This window comes from Pristiophorus japonicus, chromosome 23 (genome assembly GCF_044704955.1).
Source record: "Pristiophorus japonicus isolate sPriJap1 chromosome 23, sPriJap1.hap1, whole genome shotgun sequence".
Taxonomy (NCBI): Eukaryota; Metazoa; Chordata; class Chondrichthyes; family Pristiophoridae; genus Pristiophorus; species Pristiophorus japonicus.
In genome coordinates this window covers 17,082,382-17,102,585 of record NC_091999.1, presented here as the reverse complement: position 1 = coordinate 17,102,585, position 20,204 = coordinate 17,082,382, and the positions used below count along the sequence as shown (strand labels likewise).

The 20,204-nt window shown below is 47.1% G+C and overlaps 1 protein-coding gene and 1 pseudogene across 1 annotated transcript in view; one reads left to right on the top strand and one right to left on the bottom strand.

The window, feature by feature from the left end:
* Positions 1–20,204, top strand: part of LOC139235407 (zinc finger protein 850-like) — a gene marked incomplete at its 5' end in the record, with an annotated part of 112,392 nt that overhangs the window by 13,726 nt on the left and 78,462 nt on the right. The gene's annotated exons all lie outside the window — the stretch shown is intronic.
* LOC139235311 (zinc finger protein 229-like) overlaps positions 1–20,204 on the bottom strand; it is a 29,681-nt pseudogene that overhangs the window by 4,357 nt on the left and 5,120 nt on the right.

Here is a 20,204-nt window from a genome sequence, read left to right as displayed (position 1 = left end):
CAGGGGAAGGCCAGCTCAAGGAACAAGATGGAGGTTACAGCTTTTTCTGGAAAAGAATACCAGAGGAAGAACGCCACCTTCGCCATCAAAATGAGCTGGTCGACAGCCGCAAAGACACACCCTGTGGGGTAAACGAACGCCTCTTGATGCTTCAACTCACCCTATCCCGTAACCAATGCACCACAGTCATCGGTGCGTATGCCCCAACACTGGATGCAATGGATGAGACAAAAGAGGATTTTTATTCCAACCTCGAAACATCCCTGTCCTGTGTCCCCGCAGGTGACAAACTGATCCTCCTCGGTGACTTCAATGCCAGGGTCGGCAAAGATACAGCCCTCTGGGGAGGCGTGATTGGCAGTGAGGGGGTAGGGAAAGCCAACTCCAGCAGTATCCTACTCCTGACAAAATATCTAGAACATGAACATCTCTTCACCAACACCTTGTTCCGCCAGAGGGGAAAATACAAGGCATCGTGGCAATACCCTTGCTCCAAACGCTGGCACCTGCTCGACTATGTCATCGTCCGAGCCAGGGATCGCAAGGGTGTGCGCATCACCCACATCATGACAGGAGCTGACGACTGTTGGCCGGACGACAGCCTGACCCATCATCGACATTAACCCCAAAGTGGAGGGGACAGCAGAAGCAGTGTCACAAGAACGTCAATGCCGGGGCACTTAAAGTCCCAGCTAAGAGAGTCCTATACAGCCAACGCTTCACAGCTAACCTGACGTGCCTTGATGACACTGAGATGCTGAATGCCCACAGTGCTTTGTCTGCCCTCCAGGCCTCATAACCAGTGCCTGTGAAGAGACACTTGGTCATTCAACCAGAACACACGAGGACTGGTTTGATGAGAATGATCCGAGAGCCAAGAATTTATATTTCTGAGGCTCAAGCAACAACCCAACTCAGGAGCAGTGAGGCAACACTACAGGCGGCTCAAAGCTGAGGTCCAACAAAAAACCTGGCACCTAAAGAACAGGTAGTGGATGGAGAAAGCACAGGAGATACAATAACTGGCCAACAGCCATGATGTGCGAGGATTCTTCATATCAGTCAAGGCCACCTACGGTCCAAACTCCCAAGGCCCCACCCGACTGCTGGCCAAGAATGGGGAAACACTCATCAAGTACACCGAGGTTGTCAAGGTCCGCTGGAAGGAGCACTTCGAAGATCTCCTCAAACGAGATTCTGAATTTGACTCGAGTGTTCTCGACTCCATCCCACAGCATGCGTCCCGCCCCCACTTCAGTGAAACACCAACGTTGCATGAGTAGGAAAAGCCATAAGACAGCTCAAGAACAACAAGGCTACGGGAGCGGATGGAATCCCTACTGAGGCGCTAAAGCATGGCGGAGATGTATTGTTGGCACGAATACATGACCTCATCGCTCTCATCTGGAGGGAGGAGAGCATGACGGGAGATCACAGAGATGCAGTGATCGTGACCATCTTTAAAAACGGGGGGCAAGTCCAACTGCAGCAACTACAGAGGAATCTCCCTGCTAATCAGCCACTGGGAAAGTTTTTGCTCGAGTCCTCTTCAACCGTCTTCTCCCTGTGGCCGAGGAGCTCCTCCTGAAGTCACAGTGCCCCACGGGGCACATCGGACATGATCTTTACAGCGCGACAGCTGCAGGAAAAATGCAGGGACCAGCGCCAGCCGTGATACAAAGGCTTTTTCAACCTTACAAAGGGATTTGACACTGTGAACCATGAGGTTCCATGGAGCATCCTCCTCCATTTTGGATGCCCTCAAAAATATCTCAACATCCTTCGCCTGCTCCATGATGACATGCAGGTGATAATCCTTACCAACGGATCCTTTACAGACCCAATCCACGTCGGGACCAGGGTCAAACAGGGCTGCGTCATTGCTCCCACCCTCTTCTCAATCTTCCTCGTTGCCATGCTCTACCTCACAGTCAACAAATTCCCTGCTGGAGTGGAACAAAACTACAGAACCAGCAGGAAGCTGTTTAATCTTCGCCGCCTCCGGGACAAAGTCCAAGATAACCCCAACCTCTGTCGTTGAGCTACAGTACGTGGACAACACCTGTGTCTACGCACATTCTGAGGCTGAACTCCAGGATATAGTCGACGTATTTACTGAGGAACACAAAAGCATGGGCCTTACGCTAAATATCCGTAAGACAAAGATCCGCCACCAGCCAGTACTCGACGTACAACACTGCCACCCAGTCATCAAGATCCACGGTGCAGCCCTCGACAACATGGAGCATTTCCCATACTGCGGGAGCGTCTTATCAACAAAAGCAGACATTGATGAGGAGATTCAACACCACCTCCAGTGCTGCAGTGCAGCCTTCAGCCGACGGAGGAAAAGAGTGCTCAAAGACCAGGCCCTCAAAGCTACCACCAAGCTCATGGTCTACAGGGCTGTAGTAATACCCACCATCCTGAATGGCTCAGAGGCACGGACCATGTACAGTAGACACCTCAAGTCGTTGGAGATATATCACCAATGATGTCTCCACAAGATCCTACAAATCCTCTGGAATGACAGGCGCACCAACATCAGTGTGCTCATCTAGGCTAACATCCCCAGCATTGAAGCACTGACCACACTCGATCAGCTCCACTGGGCAGGCCACACAGTTTGCATGCCAGACATGAGACTCCCGAAGCAAGTGCTCTTTTGTGGAGTCCTTCTTGGCAAACGAGCCAAACGTGAGCAGCGGAAACGTTACAAGGACACCCTCAAAGCCTCCCTGATAAAGTGCGACAACCCCACTGACACCTGGGAGTCCCTGGCCAAAGACCGCCCTAAGTGGAGGAAGTGCATCCGGGAGGGCGCTGAGCACCTCGAGTCTCAATGCAGAGAGCATGCAGAAATCAAGTGCAGGCAGCGGAAAGAGCGTGCGGCAAACCAGTCCCTCCCACCCATTCCCAAAACGACTATCTGTCCCACCTGTGACAGAATCTGTGGCTCTCGTATTCGACTGTACAGCCGCCAATAAACTCAGTTCAGGAGTGGAAGCAAGTCTTCCTCGATTCCGAGGGACTGCCTATGATAATGATGAGATGGGGATTCTAACCCTGGGACTGAACATGGGGATTCTAACCCAAGGATTGAATATTTCTGGCCCTTCTCTGTTACAATTATGTAGGACTTAACCCATAAGGTCGGTACTAAGCATCGCCTTTTGGGGAGATGTTGAGAAATTCGAGGTGTGGAGAGTGAGAATAAAATATCTGTTACACTCCTTTACCCACTGGGACCCGGTTGGAAACAGACACTGACATCGCTCACTTTGTTCCTGAACCAAGATGGCCGCGCATGCGCGGTGCGACTCACCGAATCAAGCTGTCCGAGCGCTGAGCCCGCCTTCCTGCACGAAGATAGCCGCCGTTAGCCTGGGCCTGTGACCGGGAGAAAGCCCCAAAACTGCAACCGCCGATATGCCGGTTATTATTCCGGGCTTGCGGCGGGCACCGGTGCTTTATGAAGCCTTCCAAGCGACCCGCTGGTCCATTGCTCCCCTCCACCCGCTCAAGTGGAACGCTTCTGCGGAGGTCATTTTGCTCGTTTCTCCTTCGCCACTACATTCGCCGCGCATGCTCCAAAACCAGCCACGACGCGCGCCTGCGCACTGAACTCCTGTAGTTTGGGTTCGGCACCTTCTCGCCCGTGGTGCATACTGGGTAAATAACCCGCCATTTAATAGCTGTATTGGTGAATAGATCTGGATATAATTTGATTGCATTGGGCATTGAACGATATTAATTCTGGCAGATATTGTTTGTTTCTGCTGATCTTAATAACCCCTATACCTGAGCTGGAGATTATACAAATATTGAATAAATCAGCTTGGTTCAAACACAGTGTGTCGAATGTTTGATTTCTGCATAATAATATCTACTTAATGTTCTGTTACCGACTGTTCCTTTTTGGGTCTTTTCTTACTGTAGGTTATTTCACTTCTCACCCAGTTCATCTTTTATGACATCAAATCCCAAGGTTGTTCTGTTTGAGTATTCGGCTTGTGGGTGTCATAAACTGAACCGGAGTGTCTCACGTTACACTCATATAACGTTCCTTTCAACCAACTATTGATTGAACTATGATGCTTTAGACTTGAAATCTATTATTTTGTACATTGTTTAACGATTTTTGAATGTGGTTACTATATGTAATAGTCTTTGAAATGTGTGATCTTTGTAACTATCTTTGCTGATTTTGAAAGTTTTGTTGATATAATTTCTTGTTACTTACATAGCTTGCAGAATTTCTTGCATCAAGATAATTGTTTAAATATTTCCATTATCGGGTCTTTAGTTCCTCCACTGATCCCTGTGAACAACCTTTGGTTCGGGACTGGGTTTGGGTGCGAGTTTAGGGTTTAGTGGTTGTGGTTATTTGTTAGGATTGGGGTTCGTGGTTGGGATTGTCAGTAGGATATTAGGCACCTTGGAATCCCTGGCCAAAGACCACCGTAAGTGGAGGAAGAGCATCCAGAAGGGCGCTGAACACCTCGAGTCTCAGCGCAGAGAGCATGCTGCAAACAAACGAAGGTAGCGGAAGGAGCATCTGAGAAACCAGACTCCTCACCCAGACTTTCCATCAATGACTCTCTGTCCTACCAGTGACAGTGACTATAATTCCCATATTGCACAGTACAATCACATGAGAACTCACTTTTAGAGTGGAAGCAATTCTTCCTCAATTTCGAGGGATTGCCTATGATGATGATGATGAGGCTTAGGAGATAGTAATTCTCTGAACACCTCGAGTCTCAACGCCGAAAGCATGCAGAAATCAAGTGCAGGCAGCTGAAAGAGCGTGCACAAACCAGTCCCACCTATCCGTTCCCTCAACAACTATCTGTCCCATCTGTGACAAATCAGTGGCTCTCGTATCGGACTGTTCAGCCACCAAAGAACTCAATACAGGAGTGGAAGCAAACCTTCCTTGATTCCGAGGAACTGCCTATGATGATGAGCAATTAACTTAGAAATCATTATTGACAATATAAGTGTCACTGGACGTGTCCTTTTCCATTTCATGCCTTTATCCTCATGCAGACGAGTCACAAAACTGCCTCATAAATTGTTCATTCAAAGAACCTTCTTTCCTGCAAGCCGCATTTCATCCCTTCTTCCGCATCTCTACAAATCTCACCCAACGTTTAATTAGTGACATTCGATTTTGGTATTTTGGAACAAGAGCAGACGGATACATTTGCTGCGCTGGTTACATCAAATTATCAGCATGTCTGAAAAGTTTTTCTGACAATAACCTATTCCAAAATTGAAAAAAATAGAAAAGCAAATTATAATTTAAATGGAGAAAAATTGCAAAGTGCTGCAATACAGAGGGAGTTGGGGGTCCTTGTGCATGAAACACAAAACGTTAGTATGCAGGTACAGCAAGTAAACAGAAAGACAAATGGAATGATGACCTTTATTGAAAGGGGGATGGATTATAAAAGCTGAGAAGTCCTGCTACAACTGCACAAGGTATTGGTGAATCCAAACCAAGAGTACTGCATACAGTTTTCATCTCCGTATTTAGGGAGGAATATGCTTGCATTGGAGGCGGTTCAGAGAAAGTTCACTAGGTTGATTCCAGTGATGAGGTGATTGACTTATGAAGATAGGTTGAGTAGGCTGGGCCTATACTCATTGGAGTTCAGAAGAATGAGAGGTGATCTTATTGAAAAATATAGGATAATGAGGAAGCTCGACAATGTTCTTGCAGAAAGGATATTTCCACTCACAGGGGAAACTAAAACTAGGGGGCAAAGTCTCAGAATAAGGGGCCGCCAATTTAAAACTGAGATGAGGAGGAATTTCTTCTCTCAGAGGGTTGTAAATCTGTGCAATTCTCTGCCCCAGAGAGCTGTGGAGGCTCGGTCATTGAATATATTTAAGGCGGAGATACATTGATATTTCAGCAATAAGGGAATAAAGGGTTATGGGGAACGGGCAGGAAAGTGGAGCTGAGTCCATGATCACATCGGCCATGAGACCGACGCTTGTTGATACTTCTTATGTTCCTGTACCAGTCCCCACCAGTCACCATGTGATTCCACCGTGATATCTTCATCCATTACTCAGCTTTTGCCCTCACTAGAGCTGGTTTCACCATCATGACCATTGCCCACACTAAGACTCTCTAATTCCCGAATGGTGCACAAACGCCAGCATGGACTGGTTATTCTGAATGGCCCATTTGTGTGCCGTATATCCTGTGTAATTTTGTAGTGTCAGTGTAAGTGGTCCCTGGATTTGGTGCCTCAGTGTAACTGGTCCAAGGATCTCGTGTCGCAGTGTAAGTGGTCCCTGGATTTGGTGCCTCAGTGTAACTGGTCCAAGGATCTCGTGTCGCAGTGTAAGTGGTCCCTGGATTTGGTGTCTCAGTGTAAGTGGTCCCTGGATTTGGTGTCACAATGCGAGTAGCTTTTGGATTTGTTGTCGAAAGCACCTCGTCACTGGGACTGAGTGCAAACCCGCAGCCCAGCATTGCATTCAGCACAGAATGATCCCACTCAGTCTATTCCCAATTAACACGGTCCACATTAATTCAACAGAAACAACCCAGTGCCCACAAGTAACTGCTGCCCCACATTTAACTTCAGTGAAACACGAATTCTAAACATTTTAAAATAAAAATGAACCGCATCAAAGCACAACAGAAGTGATTAATTTCAGTAAATCGCCCTCACTCACACACCTCCTTCATCCCGACTCTTCAACTCCCTCGCTAAATACAACTCTTCACCCCAGCTCCTCTTTCACCCATACAATTTCATTTTTACCATCAATTACAACAATGATCCACACTGGAGGTAAATCTCAGGAGCTTCTGTGTGACGGTGCGATGATCACTGGACAATAAAGCGCAGAGACGGCGGGGAGGGGGGGGGTGCGGGGCTGCTCATTATCCTCGATGTGATTTAATCCGCTTTCCCACTGATTACTGCAGACAGACATGGTCACCTTGTAACAGAATGATCAGTGTGACGTCACGTTCTGAACAAGAGCACACAAGACAATGTGTTATCAATAAATGGTAAAGTTATTAAACACCCCGCAATTGCATTGTAAACAGAATGGAAATAAATTGTTGGAAAATAATTGGCGAAGATAATTATTTATCTCTGTGCAATTGACTAGCAAACATTAAGAGTGTCGTGTTTTGTTTACACACACACATAAATATGTATATATATAGCAAAGACTCTATGTGTGCCCTTTTCAATTGTTCTGCTCAACCCGACAAGGATCGATGTGGATTTTAGGATCCTGCGGCAGCCCATCCGGCGGTGCTTGCTGGGTCAGGATACAAAGAGACCGGGCGCTGTTCCTCCTCCCATTGCCTGGGGGAATGGGGCAGATATTTAAAGAGACAGGGACTCCCCTTTCTCTGCAGCTTTATCGTTAAAGGGTCAGTCCAGTTTATCTTGGGGTGTCGGAGGACTTCACTAACCGAGCTCCCATTAACAGTCTCTCCCTTCTGTACTGTGCAGTGATTGTAAAGCTGTCCATTTCAGTGACTTCAGCATTTCTAAAATGATTCACTGATTTTGATGATCCAATTGTATAATTTGGAAATAGTCCAGATTTGTGCAGTGTGACGAAGATTTCATTTAAAGGTGGAGTAAAATTTGTTTCAAAATATTCTTTTCTAACCGTTCCCCAACCCCGCAAATTTTAGAACATTACAATACTGACTGGGAAGGTCCCAAGTTCAATCCTTGATCTGGGCTGTTGGTTGACCTCAGCAAAGGCAGCAGTTCAGGGGTTATAATTGTCCTCAGTACCATTGGGCTAAATAAGAGTAAAAATCAGCCACTGCCCCTGCTCTTCAGACCGATCAAGTGACATCAACTGGGAAGTGTGTGGATGTCATTTGAGGACAGGATTTGAGGCTGTGATGCCTACCACAGTGGGAATCCTGCTGGCACTCACTGTGTCGACTGACGGTGAGGCACGAGAGGTTTTCTAATGTCTGTGGAAATGCACCCAGCCAGATTCAGCACTTTCTGGAGATAATACATCTCAGGCGATGAAAGGAATATTGATTTTAGAGAGTGAGGATGGAGGGGAGAGCCTTGAATAAGGAATTTACAGCTTAGGGGGGACAGGAGAGGACTGGATGTTCTGTAGAATCTGGAATAGTGTGTTCTGAATTTCAATCCTTTACTTAAAGTAACAACGTTTGCAACCACCATTTGCAGGGTATGAGAAGAGGAGGATCTGCAGCTGGGAAACTCAAACCGGACATCACGTCAAGATTTGACAGATTCCCTGGATTGATCAGGATCACCTTATCATCAGCCTTTGTAAAAACACGAATCACAGCGGGGAGAAACAGGACACATGTTCTGTGTGTGGATGTACCTTAAACAATCGTTGAGCCTGTGAGACTCGTGCGGCCACCTGACTCAACACTGTAAATGTGGGGACAGTGGGAATGGATGCTGTTGCACGTGGAAAGTGATTCAGCCGCTCATCTCACCAATTGACATTCGAGGCGTTAGATAACAGACTTTCTCCTGTGAATATAGAGCTAAGTTATTAGGCTGTGATGTGTTTACTTATTCATCTAGTTGATTCTAAACCTTTGCCAATTATTTGATGTGATTGGTTTAGAGAGCGATGCTGTGGGGTGTTTTGGAAAAATATTTCCGAGACTGTATAATATATAAAGAGAGGTTTATTAAATCGGAGACAAAGCTTTGGGAGAAGTGTTAGATACCCCTGTCTCTGCACCAGCTTCTCAATTTGATATCTCCAGTGAGCTTCTTTTATCTTACAAATTACATCACTTTACATCACGTGCTTTAGCACTAGTCCATAAGTCCAATCATCGCATTACAAGGTTTACAAAGCTTTTCATACAATTGCTGTCCAAGGCTGAGCTCTTGATATTAACCAGCCTCGCATTGTGACAGGAATTATATACATCCAAGAGGACTAGTTCCCCTTTTAGCAACAAAAAAACAAGTGGCAGGCTTTTTGGCACTGGTATAGACAAACATACCCCCACTTATCTCTCCCGTCGTTCATTATCTCACTTTCCGATCTTCATAACGCAAGGTCAGCATACCTTGAAGTCTAACTGTGTTTTTTTGTATAAAGCATATTGCATCAGTATTGTCCCTTACAAAATTCATTCAAGGGGAAAATAAAAACAAATGTTTGGTCCCGTATACTAGTCAAGTATATGTCCAAAAATCCGCTCCAACAATATTCCCCCTTTTGGTCCTGGAGGATGTTCGCAAAATCCAGATGACCACAATGATAGTAGCATGGTGTCATATATTCGTCCTTTGGGATATGTTACTTCCCTGATGTTCCATATGTCCACCTTGCCTGTAGCTCCAGGCTACCCTTCAAAGATAGTGGTCGGTGTCAACGTCGTCTGTTTCTTCATCCTTGGTGTTAGAAACATAGAAACATAGAAAATAGGTGCAGGAGTAGGCCATTCGGCCATTCTAGCCTGCACCGTCATTCAATGAGTTCATGGCTGAACATGCAACTTCAGTACCCCATTCCTGCTTTCTCACCATACCCCTTGATTCCCCTAGTAGTAAGGACTTCATCTAACTCCTTTTTGAATATATTTAGTGAATTGGCCTCAACAACTTTCTGTGGTAGAGAATTCCACAGGTTCACCACTCTCTGGGTGAAGAAATTCCTCCTCATCTCGGTCCTAAATGGCTTCCCCCTTATCCTTAGACTGTGTCCCCTGGTTCTGGACTTCCCCAACATTGGGAACATTCTTCCTGCATCTAACCTGTCTAACCCCGTCAGAATTTTAAACGTTTCTATGAGGTCCCCTCTCATTCTTCTGAACTCCAGTGAATACAAGCCCAGTTGATCCAGTCTTTCTTGATAGGTCAGTCCCACCATCCCAGGAATCAGTCTGGTGAACCTTCGCTGCACACCCTCAATAGCAAGAATGTCCTTCCTCAGGTTAGGACACCAAAACTGTACACAATACTCCAGGTGTGGCCTCACCAAGGCCCTGTACAATTGTAGCAACACCTCCCTGCCCTTGTACTCAAATCCCCTCGCTATGAAGGCCAACATGCCATTTGCTTTCTTAACCGCCTGCTGTACCTGCATGCCAACCTTCAATGACTGATGTACCATGACACCCAGGTCTCTTTGCACCTCCCCTTTTCCTAATCTGTCACCATTCAGATAAAAGTCTATCTCTCTGTTTTTACCACCAAAGTGGATAACCTCACATTTATCCACATTATACTTCATCTGCCATGCATTTGCCCACTCACCTAACCTATCCAAGTCGCTCTGCAGCCTCATAGAATCCTCCTTGCAGATCACACTGCCACCCAACTTAGTGTCATCCGCAAATTTGGAGCTACTACATTTAATCCCCTCGTCTAAATCATTTTCAGGTATTTCCATCAGGTGTGCTGCTGCTTCTTCGGCGATTACACTGGCTACTGGCATCAGTCGGGCCATCATAACTTTACAGCAGATATTAAAACACCCGATAATCAGACAGCAAGTAATTATTATTAAAACCAGAATAATTACTTCATGCATAAGATAGGACCCCCAGGATTCCCCTAACAGCCAGTCAAACCAGCCAGATCCTCCTGCTGTCGTGGATAACTTATTTACCTCCCTTCTTATGTGATCAGCGAGGTTGGTTACGTTTCCTGAATTATCGGGAATGTAAGTGGAACATTCAGCTCCAATTAAGGCACATGTGCCCCCACTTTGTGCTAGTATATAGGGCCAAACGGTTCTGGAGTACCACCGTGCGCATGGCTACCATTTCAGCCTTTATGCCCTCCAGTTCTTCAGCAGTGTCGTTAACTATCTCTTCCAGTACCCTATCTCGGTTACGTAATTCATCCATGGTGCGTCCTATCCTGAATGGGAGCATCATGAACCCAAATAACCTCTCTACCGGTGTAAGAGCTCGTCTTATTCGACCTGGTGTCTGTACTTCTGCTAAAGTATGTACCCGTCTGACAAAGGGGACCACATATCCCAAATAACAGGACGCCCTCCAGTCCTGTGGCAACCAGGGGTAGGCCTTGTGCTCGCACACAAAATAAGTGCCATTGTATGCTGTTAGATTCGATCCCAATCTCTCTCTCTCAGCCCCCGTCGCCACCTAATCTTAGGGTCCCAGTCCTGGCTACTTGTCTGATTCTTCAAACCCTCCATTTCAAGGAACCCCTGGTTTATTGTTTCGCTGTCTGTTATGTTCCAACTGGTGAGGTTAAAGTATTGTGTACAATTGCTATATCCTGCTCAAAACCTGTTTCCTCATCAGTCAGGTTTCGAGTGAAACAAATGTCAGCGGTGGGTCTTCCAACTTCTGAGGTGTTGATCAAAACCAGGAACGGGGGTCGTATCGACCTATTGTTTTCTGGCTGGTACCATCCGTCAATGTATCCAAAAGGTAACCCCCTCATCTCCATGTTTCTTTATTACCCACTCCGCTACTTCCGAAATGTTAAGGGAGATTGACCTCAAAGTATATTAATGATTTAGACGAGGGGATTAAATGCAGTATCTCCAAATTTGCGGATGATACTAAGTTGGGTGGCAGTGTGAGCTGCGAGGAGGATGCTATTAGGCTGCAGAGTGACTTGGATAGGTTAGGTGAGTGGGCAAATGCATGGCAGATGAAGTATAATGTGGATAAATGTGAGGTTATCCACTTTGGTGGTAAAAACAGAGAGACAGACTATTATCTGAATGGTGACAGATTAGGAAAAGGGAAGGTGCAACGAGACCTGGGTGTCATGGTACATCAGTCATTGAAGGTTGGCATGCAGGTACAGCAGGCGGTTAAGAAAGCAAATGGCATGTTGGCCTTCATAGCGAGGGGATTTGAATACAGGGGCAGGGAGGTGTTGCTACAGTTGTACAGCGCCTTGGTGAGGCCACACCTGGAGTATTGTGTACAGTTTTGGTCTCCTAACTTGAGGAAGGACATTCTTGCTATTGAGGGAGTGCAGCGAAGGTTCACCAGACTGATTCCCGGGATGGCGGGACTGACCTATCAAGAAAGATTGGATCAATTGGGATTGTATTCACTGGAGTTCAGAAGAATGAGAGGGGACCTCATAGAAACGTTTAAAATTCTGACGGGTTTAGACAGGTTAGATGCAGAAAGAATGTTCCCAATGTTGGGGAAGTCCAGAACCAGGGGTCACAGTCTGAGGATAAGGGGTAAGCCATTTAGGACCGAGATGAGGAGAAACTTCTTCACCCAGAGAGTGGTGAACCTGTGGAATTCTCTACCACAGAAAGTAGTTGAGGCCAATTCACTAAATATATTCAAAAGGGAGTTAGATGAAGTCCTTACTACTCGGGGGATCAAGGGTTATGGCGAGAAAGCAGGAAGGGGGTACTGAAGTTTCATGTTCAGCCATGAACTCATTGAATGGCGGTGCAGGCTAGAAGGGCTGAATGGCCTGCTCCTGCACCTATTTTCTATGTTTCTATGTTTCTAAAGGGATGCCTCCTTTGCTATGTATGGGGATGTGCGAACATACCCAGCAAATGGAAAAGTTCCCATTTTGCGCATAAACATAAGACATGTACAAAAAGGTATTCACATGTAACTCTCGTTTCGGTCTAGCTAGCAGGCCGGACCAAACACGAACTATGATAATCGCACCAATCGCAATATATAGTTTCATCTTATTACTCTATAATTAACAAATAGTCAAAATGGCCGTATGGCTTGCTTGAAGAATCTCTCGCTGTCAATCTGTAAATAGACAAACAACAACAACTAATACGTGTGCTAAACGGCTGGTTCAAAAACCTTAAGCTGGGTCCGATGCTTCCATTGTCCGTTCCCTTTAACATCGATGCAGGCACAAGTGTCCCCGCTGATTATAACCTCATATAGTCCTATCCATTTTGGGGCAAACCCCAGTTTTCCCGGGAGGACCCTTACCATAACGTGACTTCCCGCCAACGGGACTTCAGGGAGCTTTGTAAGCTCTGCTTCCGCGTCTCTTTCTTCCTGATTGTCCCTAACTAATTTACGCATCCCCTTTAATTGAGTACTTAGTTCCAAAACATACCGTTTTATTTCGTCTTTTAATGGGCCGACATCGGCCCCACCTGTTATGATGTTCTCTGGTAATTGCATCGCCCTTCCTGTCATTAGTTCATAAGGGGTTAATCCGGTTGTCCGGTTTGTCGTGGCTCTTAACTTCATCAAAATAATGGGTAATACTTCCGTCCACGTTTTTCCTGACGTTTGCATGGCCTTTGACAGGGCGTTCTTAAGGGTATGGTTCATGCGCTCTACCATCCCAGAACTCTGCGGGTGGTAGGGGATGTGGAATTTTTGTTTTATGCCCATCAGCTGGCATATTGTTTTTACAATCTTCCTGGTAAAGTGGGTGCCTTGGTCAGAATATCCTTACCACTGTTGAGGCAGTGCAATCACGTGTGGGGAAAGCTTCTACCCAGCGGGTAAGTTGATCTATAATCACTAGGCAATATCTTTTTTCCATGGGATGGGGGCAAAGGACCTGAGAAATCAATTTGTATGTGTTCCCATGGCCCCCGTGGACAGGGCTGGTGTCCCATTTTAATATTAATGGGCCGGCCTGGATTATATTGTGCGCACGTAACGCATCGATGTCAATGTTTGGTGATATCTCTCCCCATCACTTTCCACCACCAATCTCTCCCAAGACTCCCAGTCATGGCCTCTCATCCTGAATGAGACAGGCCATGATGCAACTCCAATAAGGTATTCTGTATGCATTCAGGCGCCATTACCTTGTCGTTTCGTCTCCAAATGTTATCCTTCCCTTGTGTTGCGCCCTGCTTTGTACACATACCTATTTCCTCCTCAGAAGTGTCCTGGTATAGTTTCTCAATACTTGTCTGTTCGTCTCGGGCCCCAGCGGCACTGACTTAATTTTAATAATTTAAAATCATTATCAATGGAGAGTGTTTTTTACCTCTTCAAATTCTTTTTTTTTTCCAATTAAACCAATATCTTTTTCACAGCTGATATCAACTGGTATTTATTAAGTTATGTCTTTATCCATCGCAAACAACCCTTTTTTTTCCAGATCCTAATTAGTGCATTCCGTCTTTTTTTTTAGATCACCTTTCTTCAAATTAGGTTTTGTATTTAAAATCATCAGACAATCGAAGACACTTTTTCTTTCCAATCGTTCAATTTGTTTATTTTCAAAGTTGCGTCTTTATCTTTTTCTTTTCTAAACTGCTAAAGCTTACTGTTTTAGCCTTTTGCAAAAGTCCATTTTACACCTTCACAGATAGCTCACCACTCGCCCAGGATTTTGACCTGATCCCTGAAAGGATTTCTAGATTTAAAGCTTTTTTTAAAAACTGAGCTAGAAGCTTTTGTGTCAAGGTTTTACACAAAAGAAAATGCGAGCGTTTTAAAAGGCATTCTTTATCTCATTCCTCGACTAACTTTATGTCTTTCAACCCAATTGCATGTTTTCTTTCGACAAGTAAGTGAGCGTGACGAATAAATTCTTTATTTTTTTACTACCAGGACCATGAATTTTTATCTTTTATTCAACAAACCTATCCTTTGTGCATTTCCTAGCTCTGTAACTTATTATCCGTATATATCCACACCTGCGTTTCTAACTTAAAATGTAATACCAGAAGGTTCACACTTTCTTAAACTTCCCATATGCAGGACAACACTACGAAATGTTAAAAAAACTTTCACTCTGTTTGGAAAAGGTGGGTGGAGCTAAAACAGTCAGCCACTCGATACCTTCCCAAACAGGCTTTTCATTCATTCCGCTGTCAAAATCACTCAAGTATTCTCATTCAAAATAGACATCACAAAAGTCTCTCTTCATTCAACAAAGCTTAAGTCTGGCCAGTTCTATTTTTGGATCCATAAGTTACTTAAGATAGTCACCATCAGCTTTTTTATGGCATTACGTAATTACGCAAGTTACAATTAATGATAGGAATTAATTAATGACCCGGGCAGCCCGCGTTTTACATTCCCTTCCTTACCTTCCATGTTCGCCAGTCTCGGACGTTTCCCTTTGTTTCTGTAATACTCACGGCCATGACTACTCTGTGGAGACCCTTTGTCTTCGCAACAAAGCTAGCGTGTTTCCTTACCACCGGAGTTTCGCCTCTAGGTTGGAGTGATCAGCTCCCTTCTGCACCAACCTTATTTACTAAAGGGACAACTCAAACTGGTTAGTCAGCCTCCTCCTGCTATCTATTTACTCGTATCTTATACACTATCCCGTCGTGCTCATACACGTCTCTCTCAGTCTCTAACACCAGATTCCAGATACTGTCTTAAGTGATCACGTCTGATCGGACAGTATCCTGTTTGTGACGCCATTTTGTTGTGGAAAAATATTTCCGAGACTGTATAATATATAAAGAGAGATTTATTAAATTGGAGACAAAGCTTTGGGAGAAGTGTTAGAGACTCCTGTCTCTGAACCAGCTTCTCAATTTGATATCTCCAGTGAGGTTTTTTATCTTACAAATTACGTCACTTTACATCACATGCTTTAGCACTAGTCCTTAAGTCCATTCATCGCATTACAAGGTTTACAAAGCTTTTCATACAATTACTGTCCAAGGCTGAGCTCTTGACATAAACCAGCATCGCATTGTGACAGGAATTATATACATCCAAGCGGACTAGTTCCCCTTTTATCAACAAAAAAACAAGTGGCAGGCTTTTTGGCATCGGTAAAGACAAACATACCCCCACTTATCTCTCCAGTCGTTCATTATCTCACTTTCCTATCTCCATAACTCAAGGCCAGCATACCTTGAAGTCTAACTGTGTTTTTTTGTATAAAGCACAATGCATCAGTATTGTCCCTTACAAAATACATTCAAGGGGAAAATAAAAACAAATGTTTGGTCCCGTATACTAGTCAAGTATATGTCCAAAAATCCGCTCCAACAGAGTCACACATTCAGTCCAGTATCTGAAAGTGATTATAAGAGTGCGTTTTGTGTTTAGTGATCCCGGGCGTGTTTCTGACACCTTTGCTCAATACCAAGGCAAGGAGATGTACTCTGGAAGGTAAGAGGAACTGGGACTTGTCCCTGAGAGTAACCAAAGATATGAGACTGAAATAATGTAGAGTTAGAAAGTAGAAAATGCACAAAATGGTGCAGTCGGTAACAGGATATAACTTAGTCCCCTCTTATCTTGGAGACATCAAATATCGCCACACTATGTTATTTAAAATATCAAATTATTAAACTCCAGCCCAATTATAGGGATTATTCACATCAGCAGAAACAAATTCCAACCAATACAAGAAACAAGATTCAGTCAGGAAGCCATTAACACCAGCAATAACAGCAGAATCTAACCCCTGCAGTCACTTGTGAACTCGCTGGTGTGTCAGCAGGTTGGATGACTGAGTGAATCACTTCCCACACTCAGGGCAGGTGAACGTCCTCTCCCCAATGTGACTGTGATGATGCATTTCCAGTTTACAAGGTTGGGTTCAGTTCTGCACCCGCTGTGCGCAGAGTGAGAATAAAATCAATGAGCTGCTGATTCTCTCTGCTGGACACTGCATCTTTTGTGCTGGTCCAATAGGGTGAGCCCATGCTGCCCCAATAAGGTGAGCCCGGGATGGCCAATAGGGTGAGCCCAGGCTGGCCCAATGGGGTGAGCCCAGGCTGGCCCAATAAGGTGAGTCGGGCTGGCCTAGAGTCATCAGGCAACAATCAGCACAAGAAGACTCCCTTTCAGGGGCCACTGACCTGGTCACAAACATGTGGTCCAATCAAACTGACAGACAACCTGAAGCCCCGCCCACCCATTGTCCCTGCTGAAAAAGCCACGCATGTGCCGCGAGACCCGCCCAGACCAAGAATGCGGCCGCTGAGCCTGCTCGCCCGCCCTGACCAAATGATGGCCGCTGAGCCCACTCCCCCGGACGCTCATTGACCGTGTCTGTAACCGGTGGGTAAACACCGGGTCTGCAGGCTGTGATTCGGGGCCTGGGTCGAGCCCGGGTGTGTGTGAAGCGGATGGTGCGGAGTGTTGTCTCTCGGGCCTGGGCCCACACATGGGCTGTGTGACCCCTCTCACTCCCCGGGTTTATTAACCCAGGGAACTATTGGTTCTGCACTTTGTGATTGCCAAGCGGCAAGCCCCGCCCCCTCCTGGCCCGAATCATTCCATGCAGGTGGTGCAGGGAAATAGGACTTGTGTCAGGCTCTTCAAAAGGAAAAAAAGGGTCTTGAAAATGTCTGGTGTGTCACCCAGGTCGGGTGGCACAGTTTAATGTTTATGTTTTGCAGGTAGACTCTAAAAGAGTTTTGGGTAAGGCACTTCGGCTGGGGGAGGGATACATTGGGACTGGGGGAAGGCACTTCGGCTGGGGAGGGATACACTTAGACTGGGGTAAGACACTTCAACTGGGGGAGGGATACAGTGGGACTGGGGAAACGCACTTCAACTGTGGGAGGGATACACTGGGACTGGAACAATGCACTTCAACTGGGCGAGGGATACACTTGGACTGGTGTAAGACACTTCGGCTGGGGAGGGATACACTGGGACTGGGGTAAGGCACTTCAAATGTTGGAGGGATACATTGGGACAGGAACAAGGTACTTCAACTGGGGGAGGCATGCACTGGGACTGGGGGTAGGCACTTCAACTGGGCGAGGGATACACCTGGACTGGGGTAAGGCACTTCAGCTGGGGAGGGATACACTGGGACTGGGGTAAGGCACTTCAAATGTTGGAGGGATACATTGGGACAGGAACAAGGTACTTCAACTGGGGGAGGCATACACTGGGACTGGGGTAAGGCACTTCAACAGAGGGAGGGTTACAGTGGGACTGAGGTAAGGCACTACAGCTGGGGATGGCATATACTGGGATTGGGGTAGGGCACTTTGGCTGAGGAGGCATGCACTGGGACTGGGGTAAGGCACTACGGCTGGGGGAAGCATATACTGGGACTGGGGTAAGGCACTTCAACTGGGGGAGGGATAAACTGGCACTGGGGTAATGCACTTCAACTGGGGGAGGCATACATTGGGACTGGAGTAAGGCACTTCGGCTGGAGAGCGATGCACTGTAACTGGAGGAAAGGCACTTCAACTGTGGGAGGGATACACTGGGTCTGGAATAAGGCACTTCAACTGCGGGAGGCTTACACCGGGACTGGGCTAAGGCACTTCAACTGGGGGAGGGATACCCTGGGACTGCGGTAAGGCACTAAGGCTGGGGGCGCATATACTGGGACTGAGGTCAGGCACTTCAACTGGGGCAGGGATACACTGGACCGGGGTAAGGCACTTCAACTAAGGGAGTGTTACACTGGCACTGGGGTAAGGCACTTCAACTGGGGGAGGGATTCCCTGGGACTGGAGGAAAGGTACTTCAACTGTGGGAGGGCTACACTGGGTCTGGAATAAGACACTTCAAATGGGGGAGGCATAAACTGGGACTGGGCCAAGGCACTTCAACTGGGGGAGGCATGCACTGGGAATAGGGTAAGGCACTTCGGCTAGTGGAGAATATACTGGCACTGGGGTAGGATACTTCGGTTGGGGGAGGTGTGCACTGGGACTGGGGTAAGGCACTTTGGCTGGGATAGGTATAAACTTTGACTGGTTTAAGGCACTTTGGTTGGTGGAGGCATATGCTGGGACTGGGACAAGGCATTTTGGCTGCGAGAGGCATGCACTGGCACAGGTGTAAGGGACTTCGGCTGGCAGTGGTGTGCACTCGGACTGGAGTAAGGCACTTTAACTGGTGGAGGCATACACTGGGACTGTGGTTAGGCATTTCAACTGGTGGAGGGATACAGTGGGACTGGGGTAACACAATTCAACTGTGGGAGGGTTACACTGGGACTGGAACAATGCACTTCAACTGGGGGAGGCACTTCAACTGGGGGAGGGATACACTTGGACTGGGGTAAGGCACTTCTGCTGGGGAGGGATACACTGGGACTGAGGTAAGGCACTTCAAATGTGGGAGGGATACATTGGGACAGGAACAAGGTACTTCAACTGGGGGAGGCACACACTCGGACTGGGGTAAGGCACTTCAACAGAGGGAGCGTTACACTAGGACTGAGGTAAGGCACTACAGCTGGGGGAGGCATATACTGGGATTGGGGTAGGGCACTTTGGCTGAGGAGGAATGCACTGGGACTGGGGTTAGGCACTACGTCTGGGGGAGGCATATACTGGGACTGGGGTAAGGCACTTCGGCTGGGGGAGGGATACACTGGGACTAGGGTAACGCACTTCAACGGGGGGAGGGATACCTGGAACTTGTGTAAGGTACTTCAACTGGGGGAGGCATGCACTGGGACTGCGGTAAGGCACTTCAACTGCTGGAGGGATACACTGGGACTGGTTTAAGGCACTTTGGCTGGGGGAGGCATTCACTGGGACTGGGGTAGGGTACTTTGGCTGACGGAGGCATGCATTTGCACTGAGAAACGCTACTTCGGCTGGGGCAGGCATATATTGTGACTTGGGTAAGGCACTTCAACTGGGGAGGGATACAGTGGGACTGGGGTAAGGCACATCGGCTCGGGGAGGGATACATTGCGACTGGGGTAATGCACTTCAACGGGTGGAGGGATACACTGGGACTGTGGTAAGGCACTTCAACTGGGGGACGCTAACACTGGGACTGGGGTAAGGCACTTCAACTGGGGGAGGGATACACTGGGACTGTGATGAAGCACTTCAACTGGGGGACGCTAACACTGGGACTGGGGTAAGGCACTTCAACTGATGGAGGGAGACACTGGGACTGGGCTAAGGCACTTCAACTGGGGGAGGCATGCACTGGGACTGGGGTAGGGCACTTCAACTGAGGGAAGGATAAACTGGGACTGGGGTAAGATACGTCGGCTGGGGGAGGCATTCACTGGGACTGCGTTAAGGCACTTCGGCTGGGGGAGGCATGCACTGTGACTGGGATCAGGCACTTTGGCTGGGGGAGGCATATGTTGTGACTGGGGTAAGACACTTCGGCTGGGGGAGGCATGCACTCTAACTAGGGTAAGGCACTTCGGCTGGGGGACGCATGCAATGGGACTGGGGTAAGGCACTTCGGCTGGGGGAGGCACATACTGTGACTGGGGTAAGGCACCACAGCTGGGGGAGGCATGCACTTGAACTTTGGTAAGGCGTTTCGGCTGGGGGACGCATGTGCTGGGACTGGGGTAAGGTGCTTC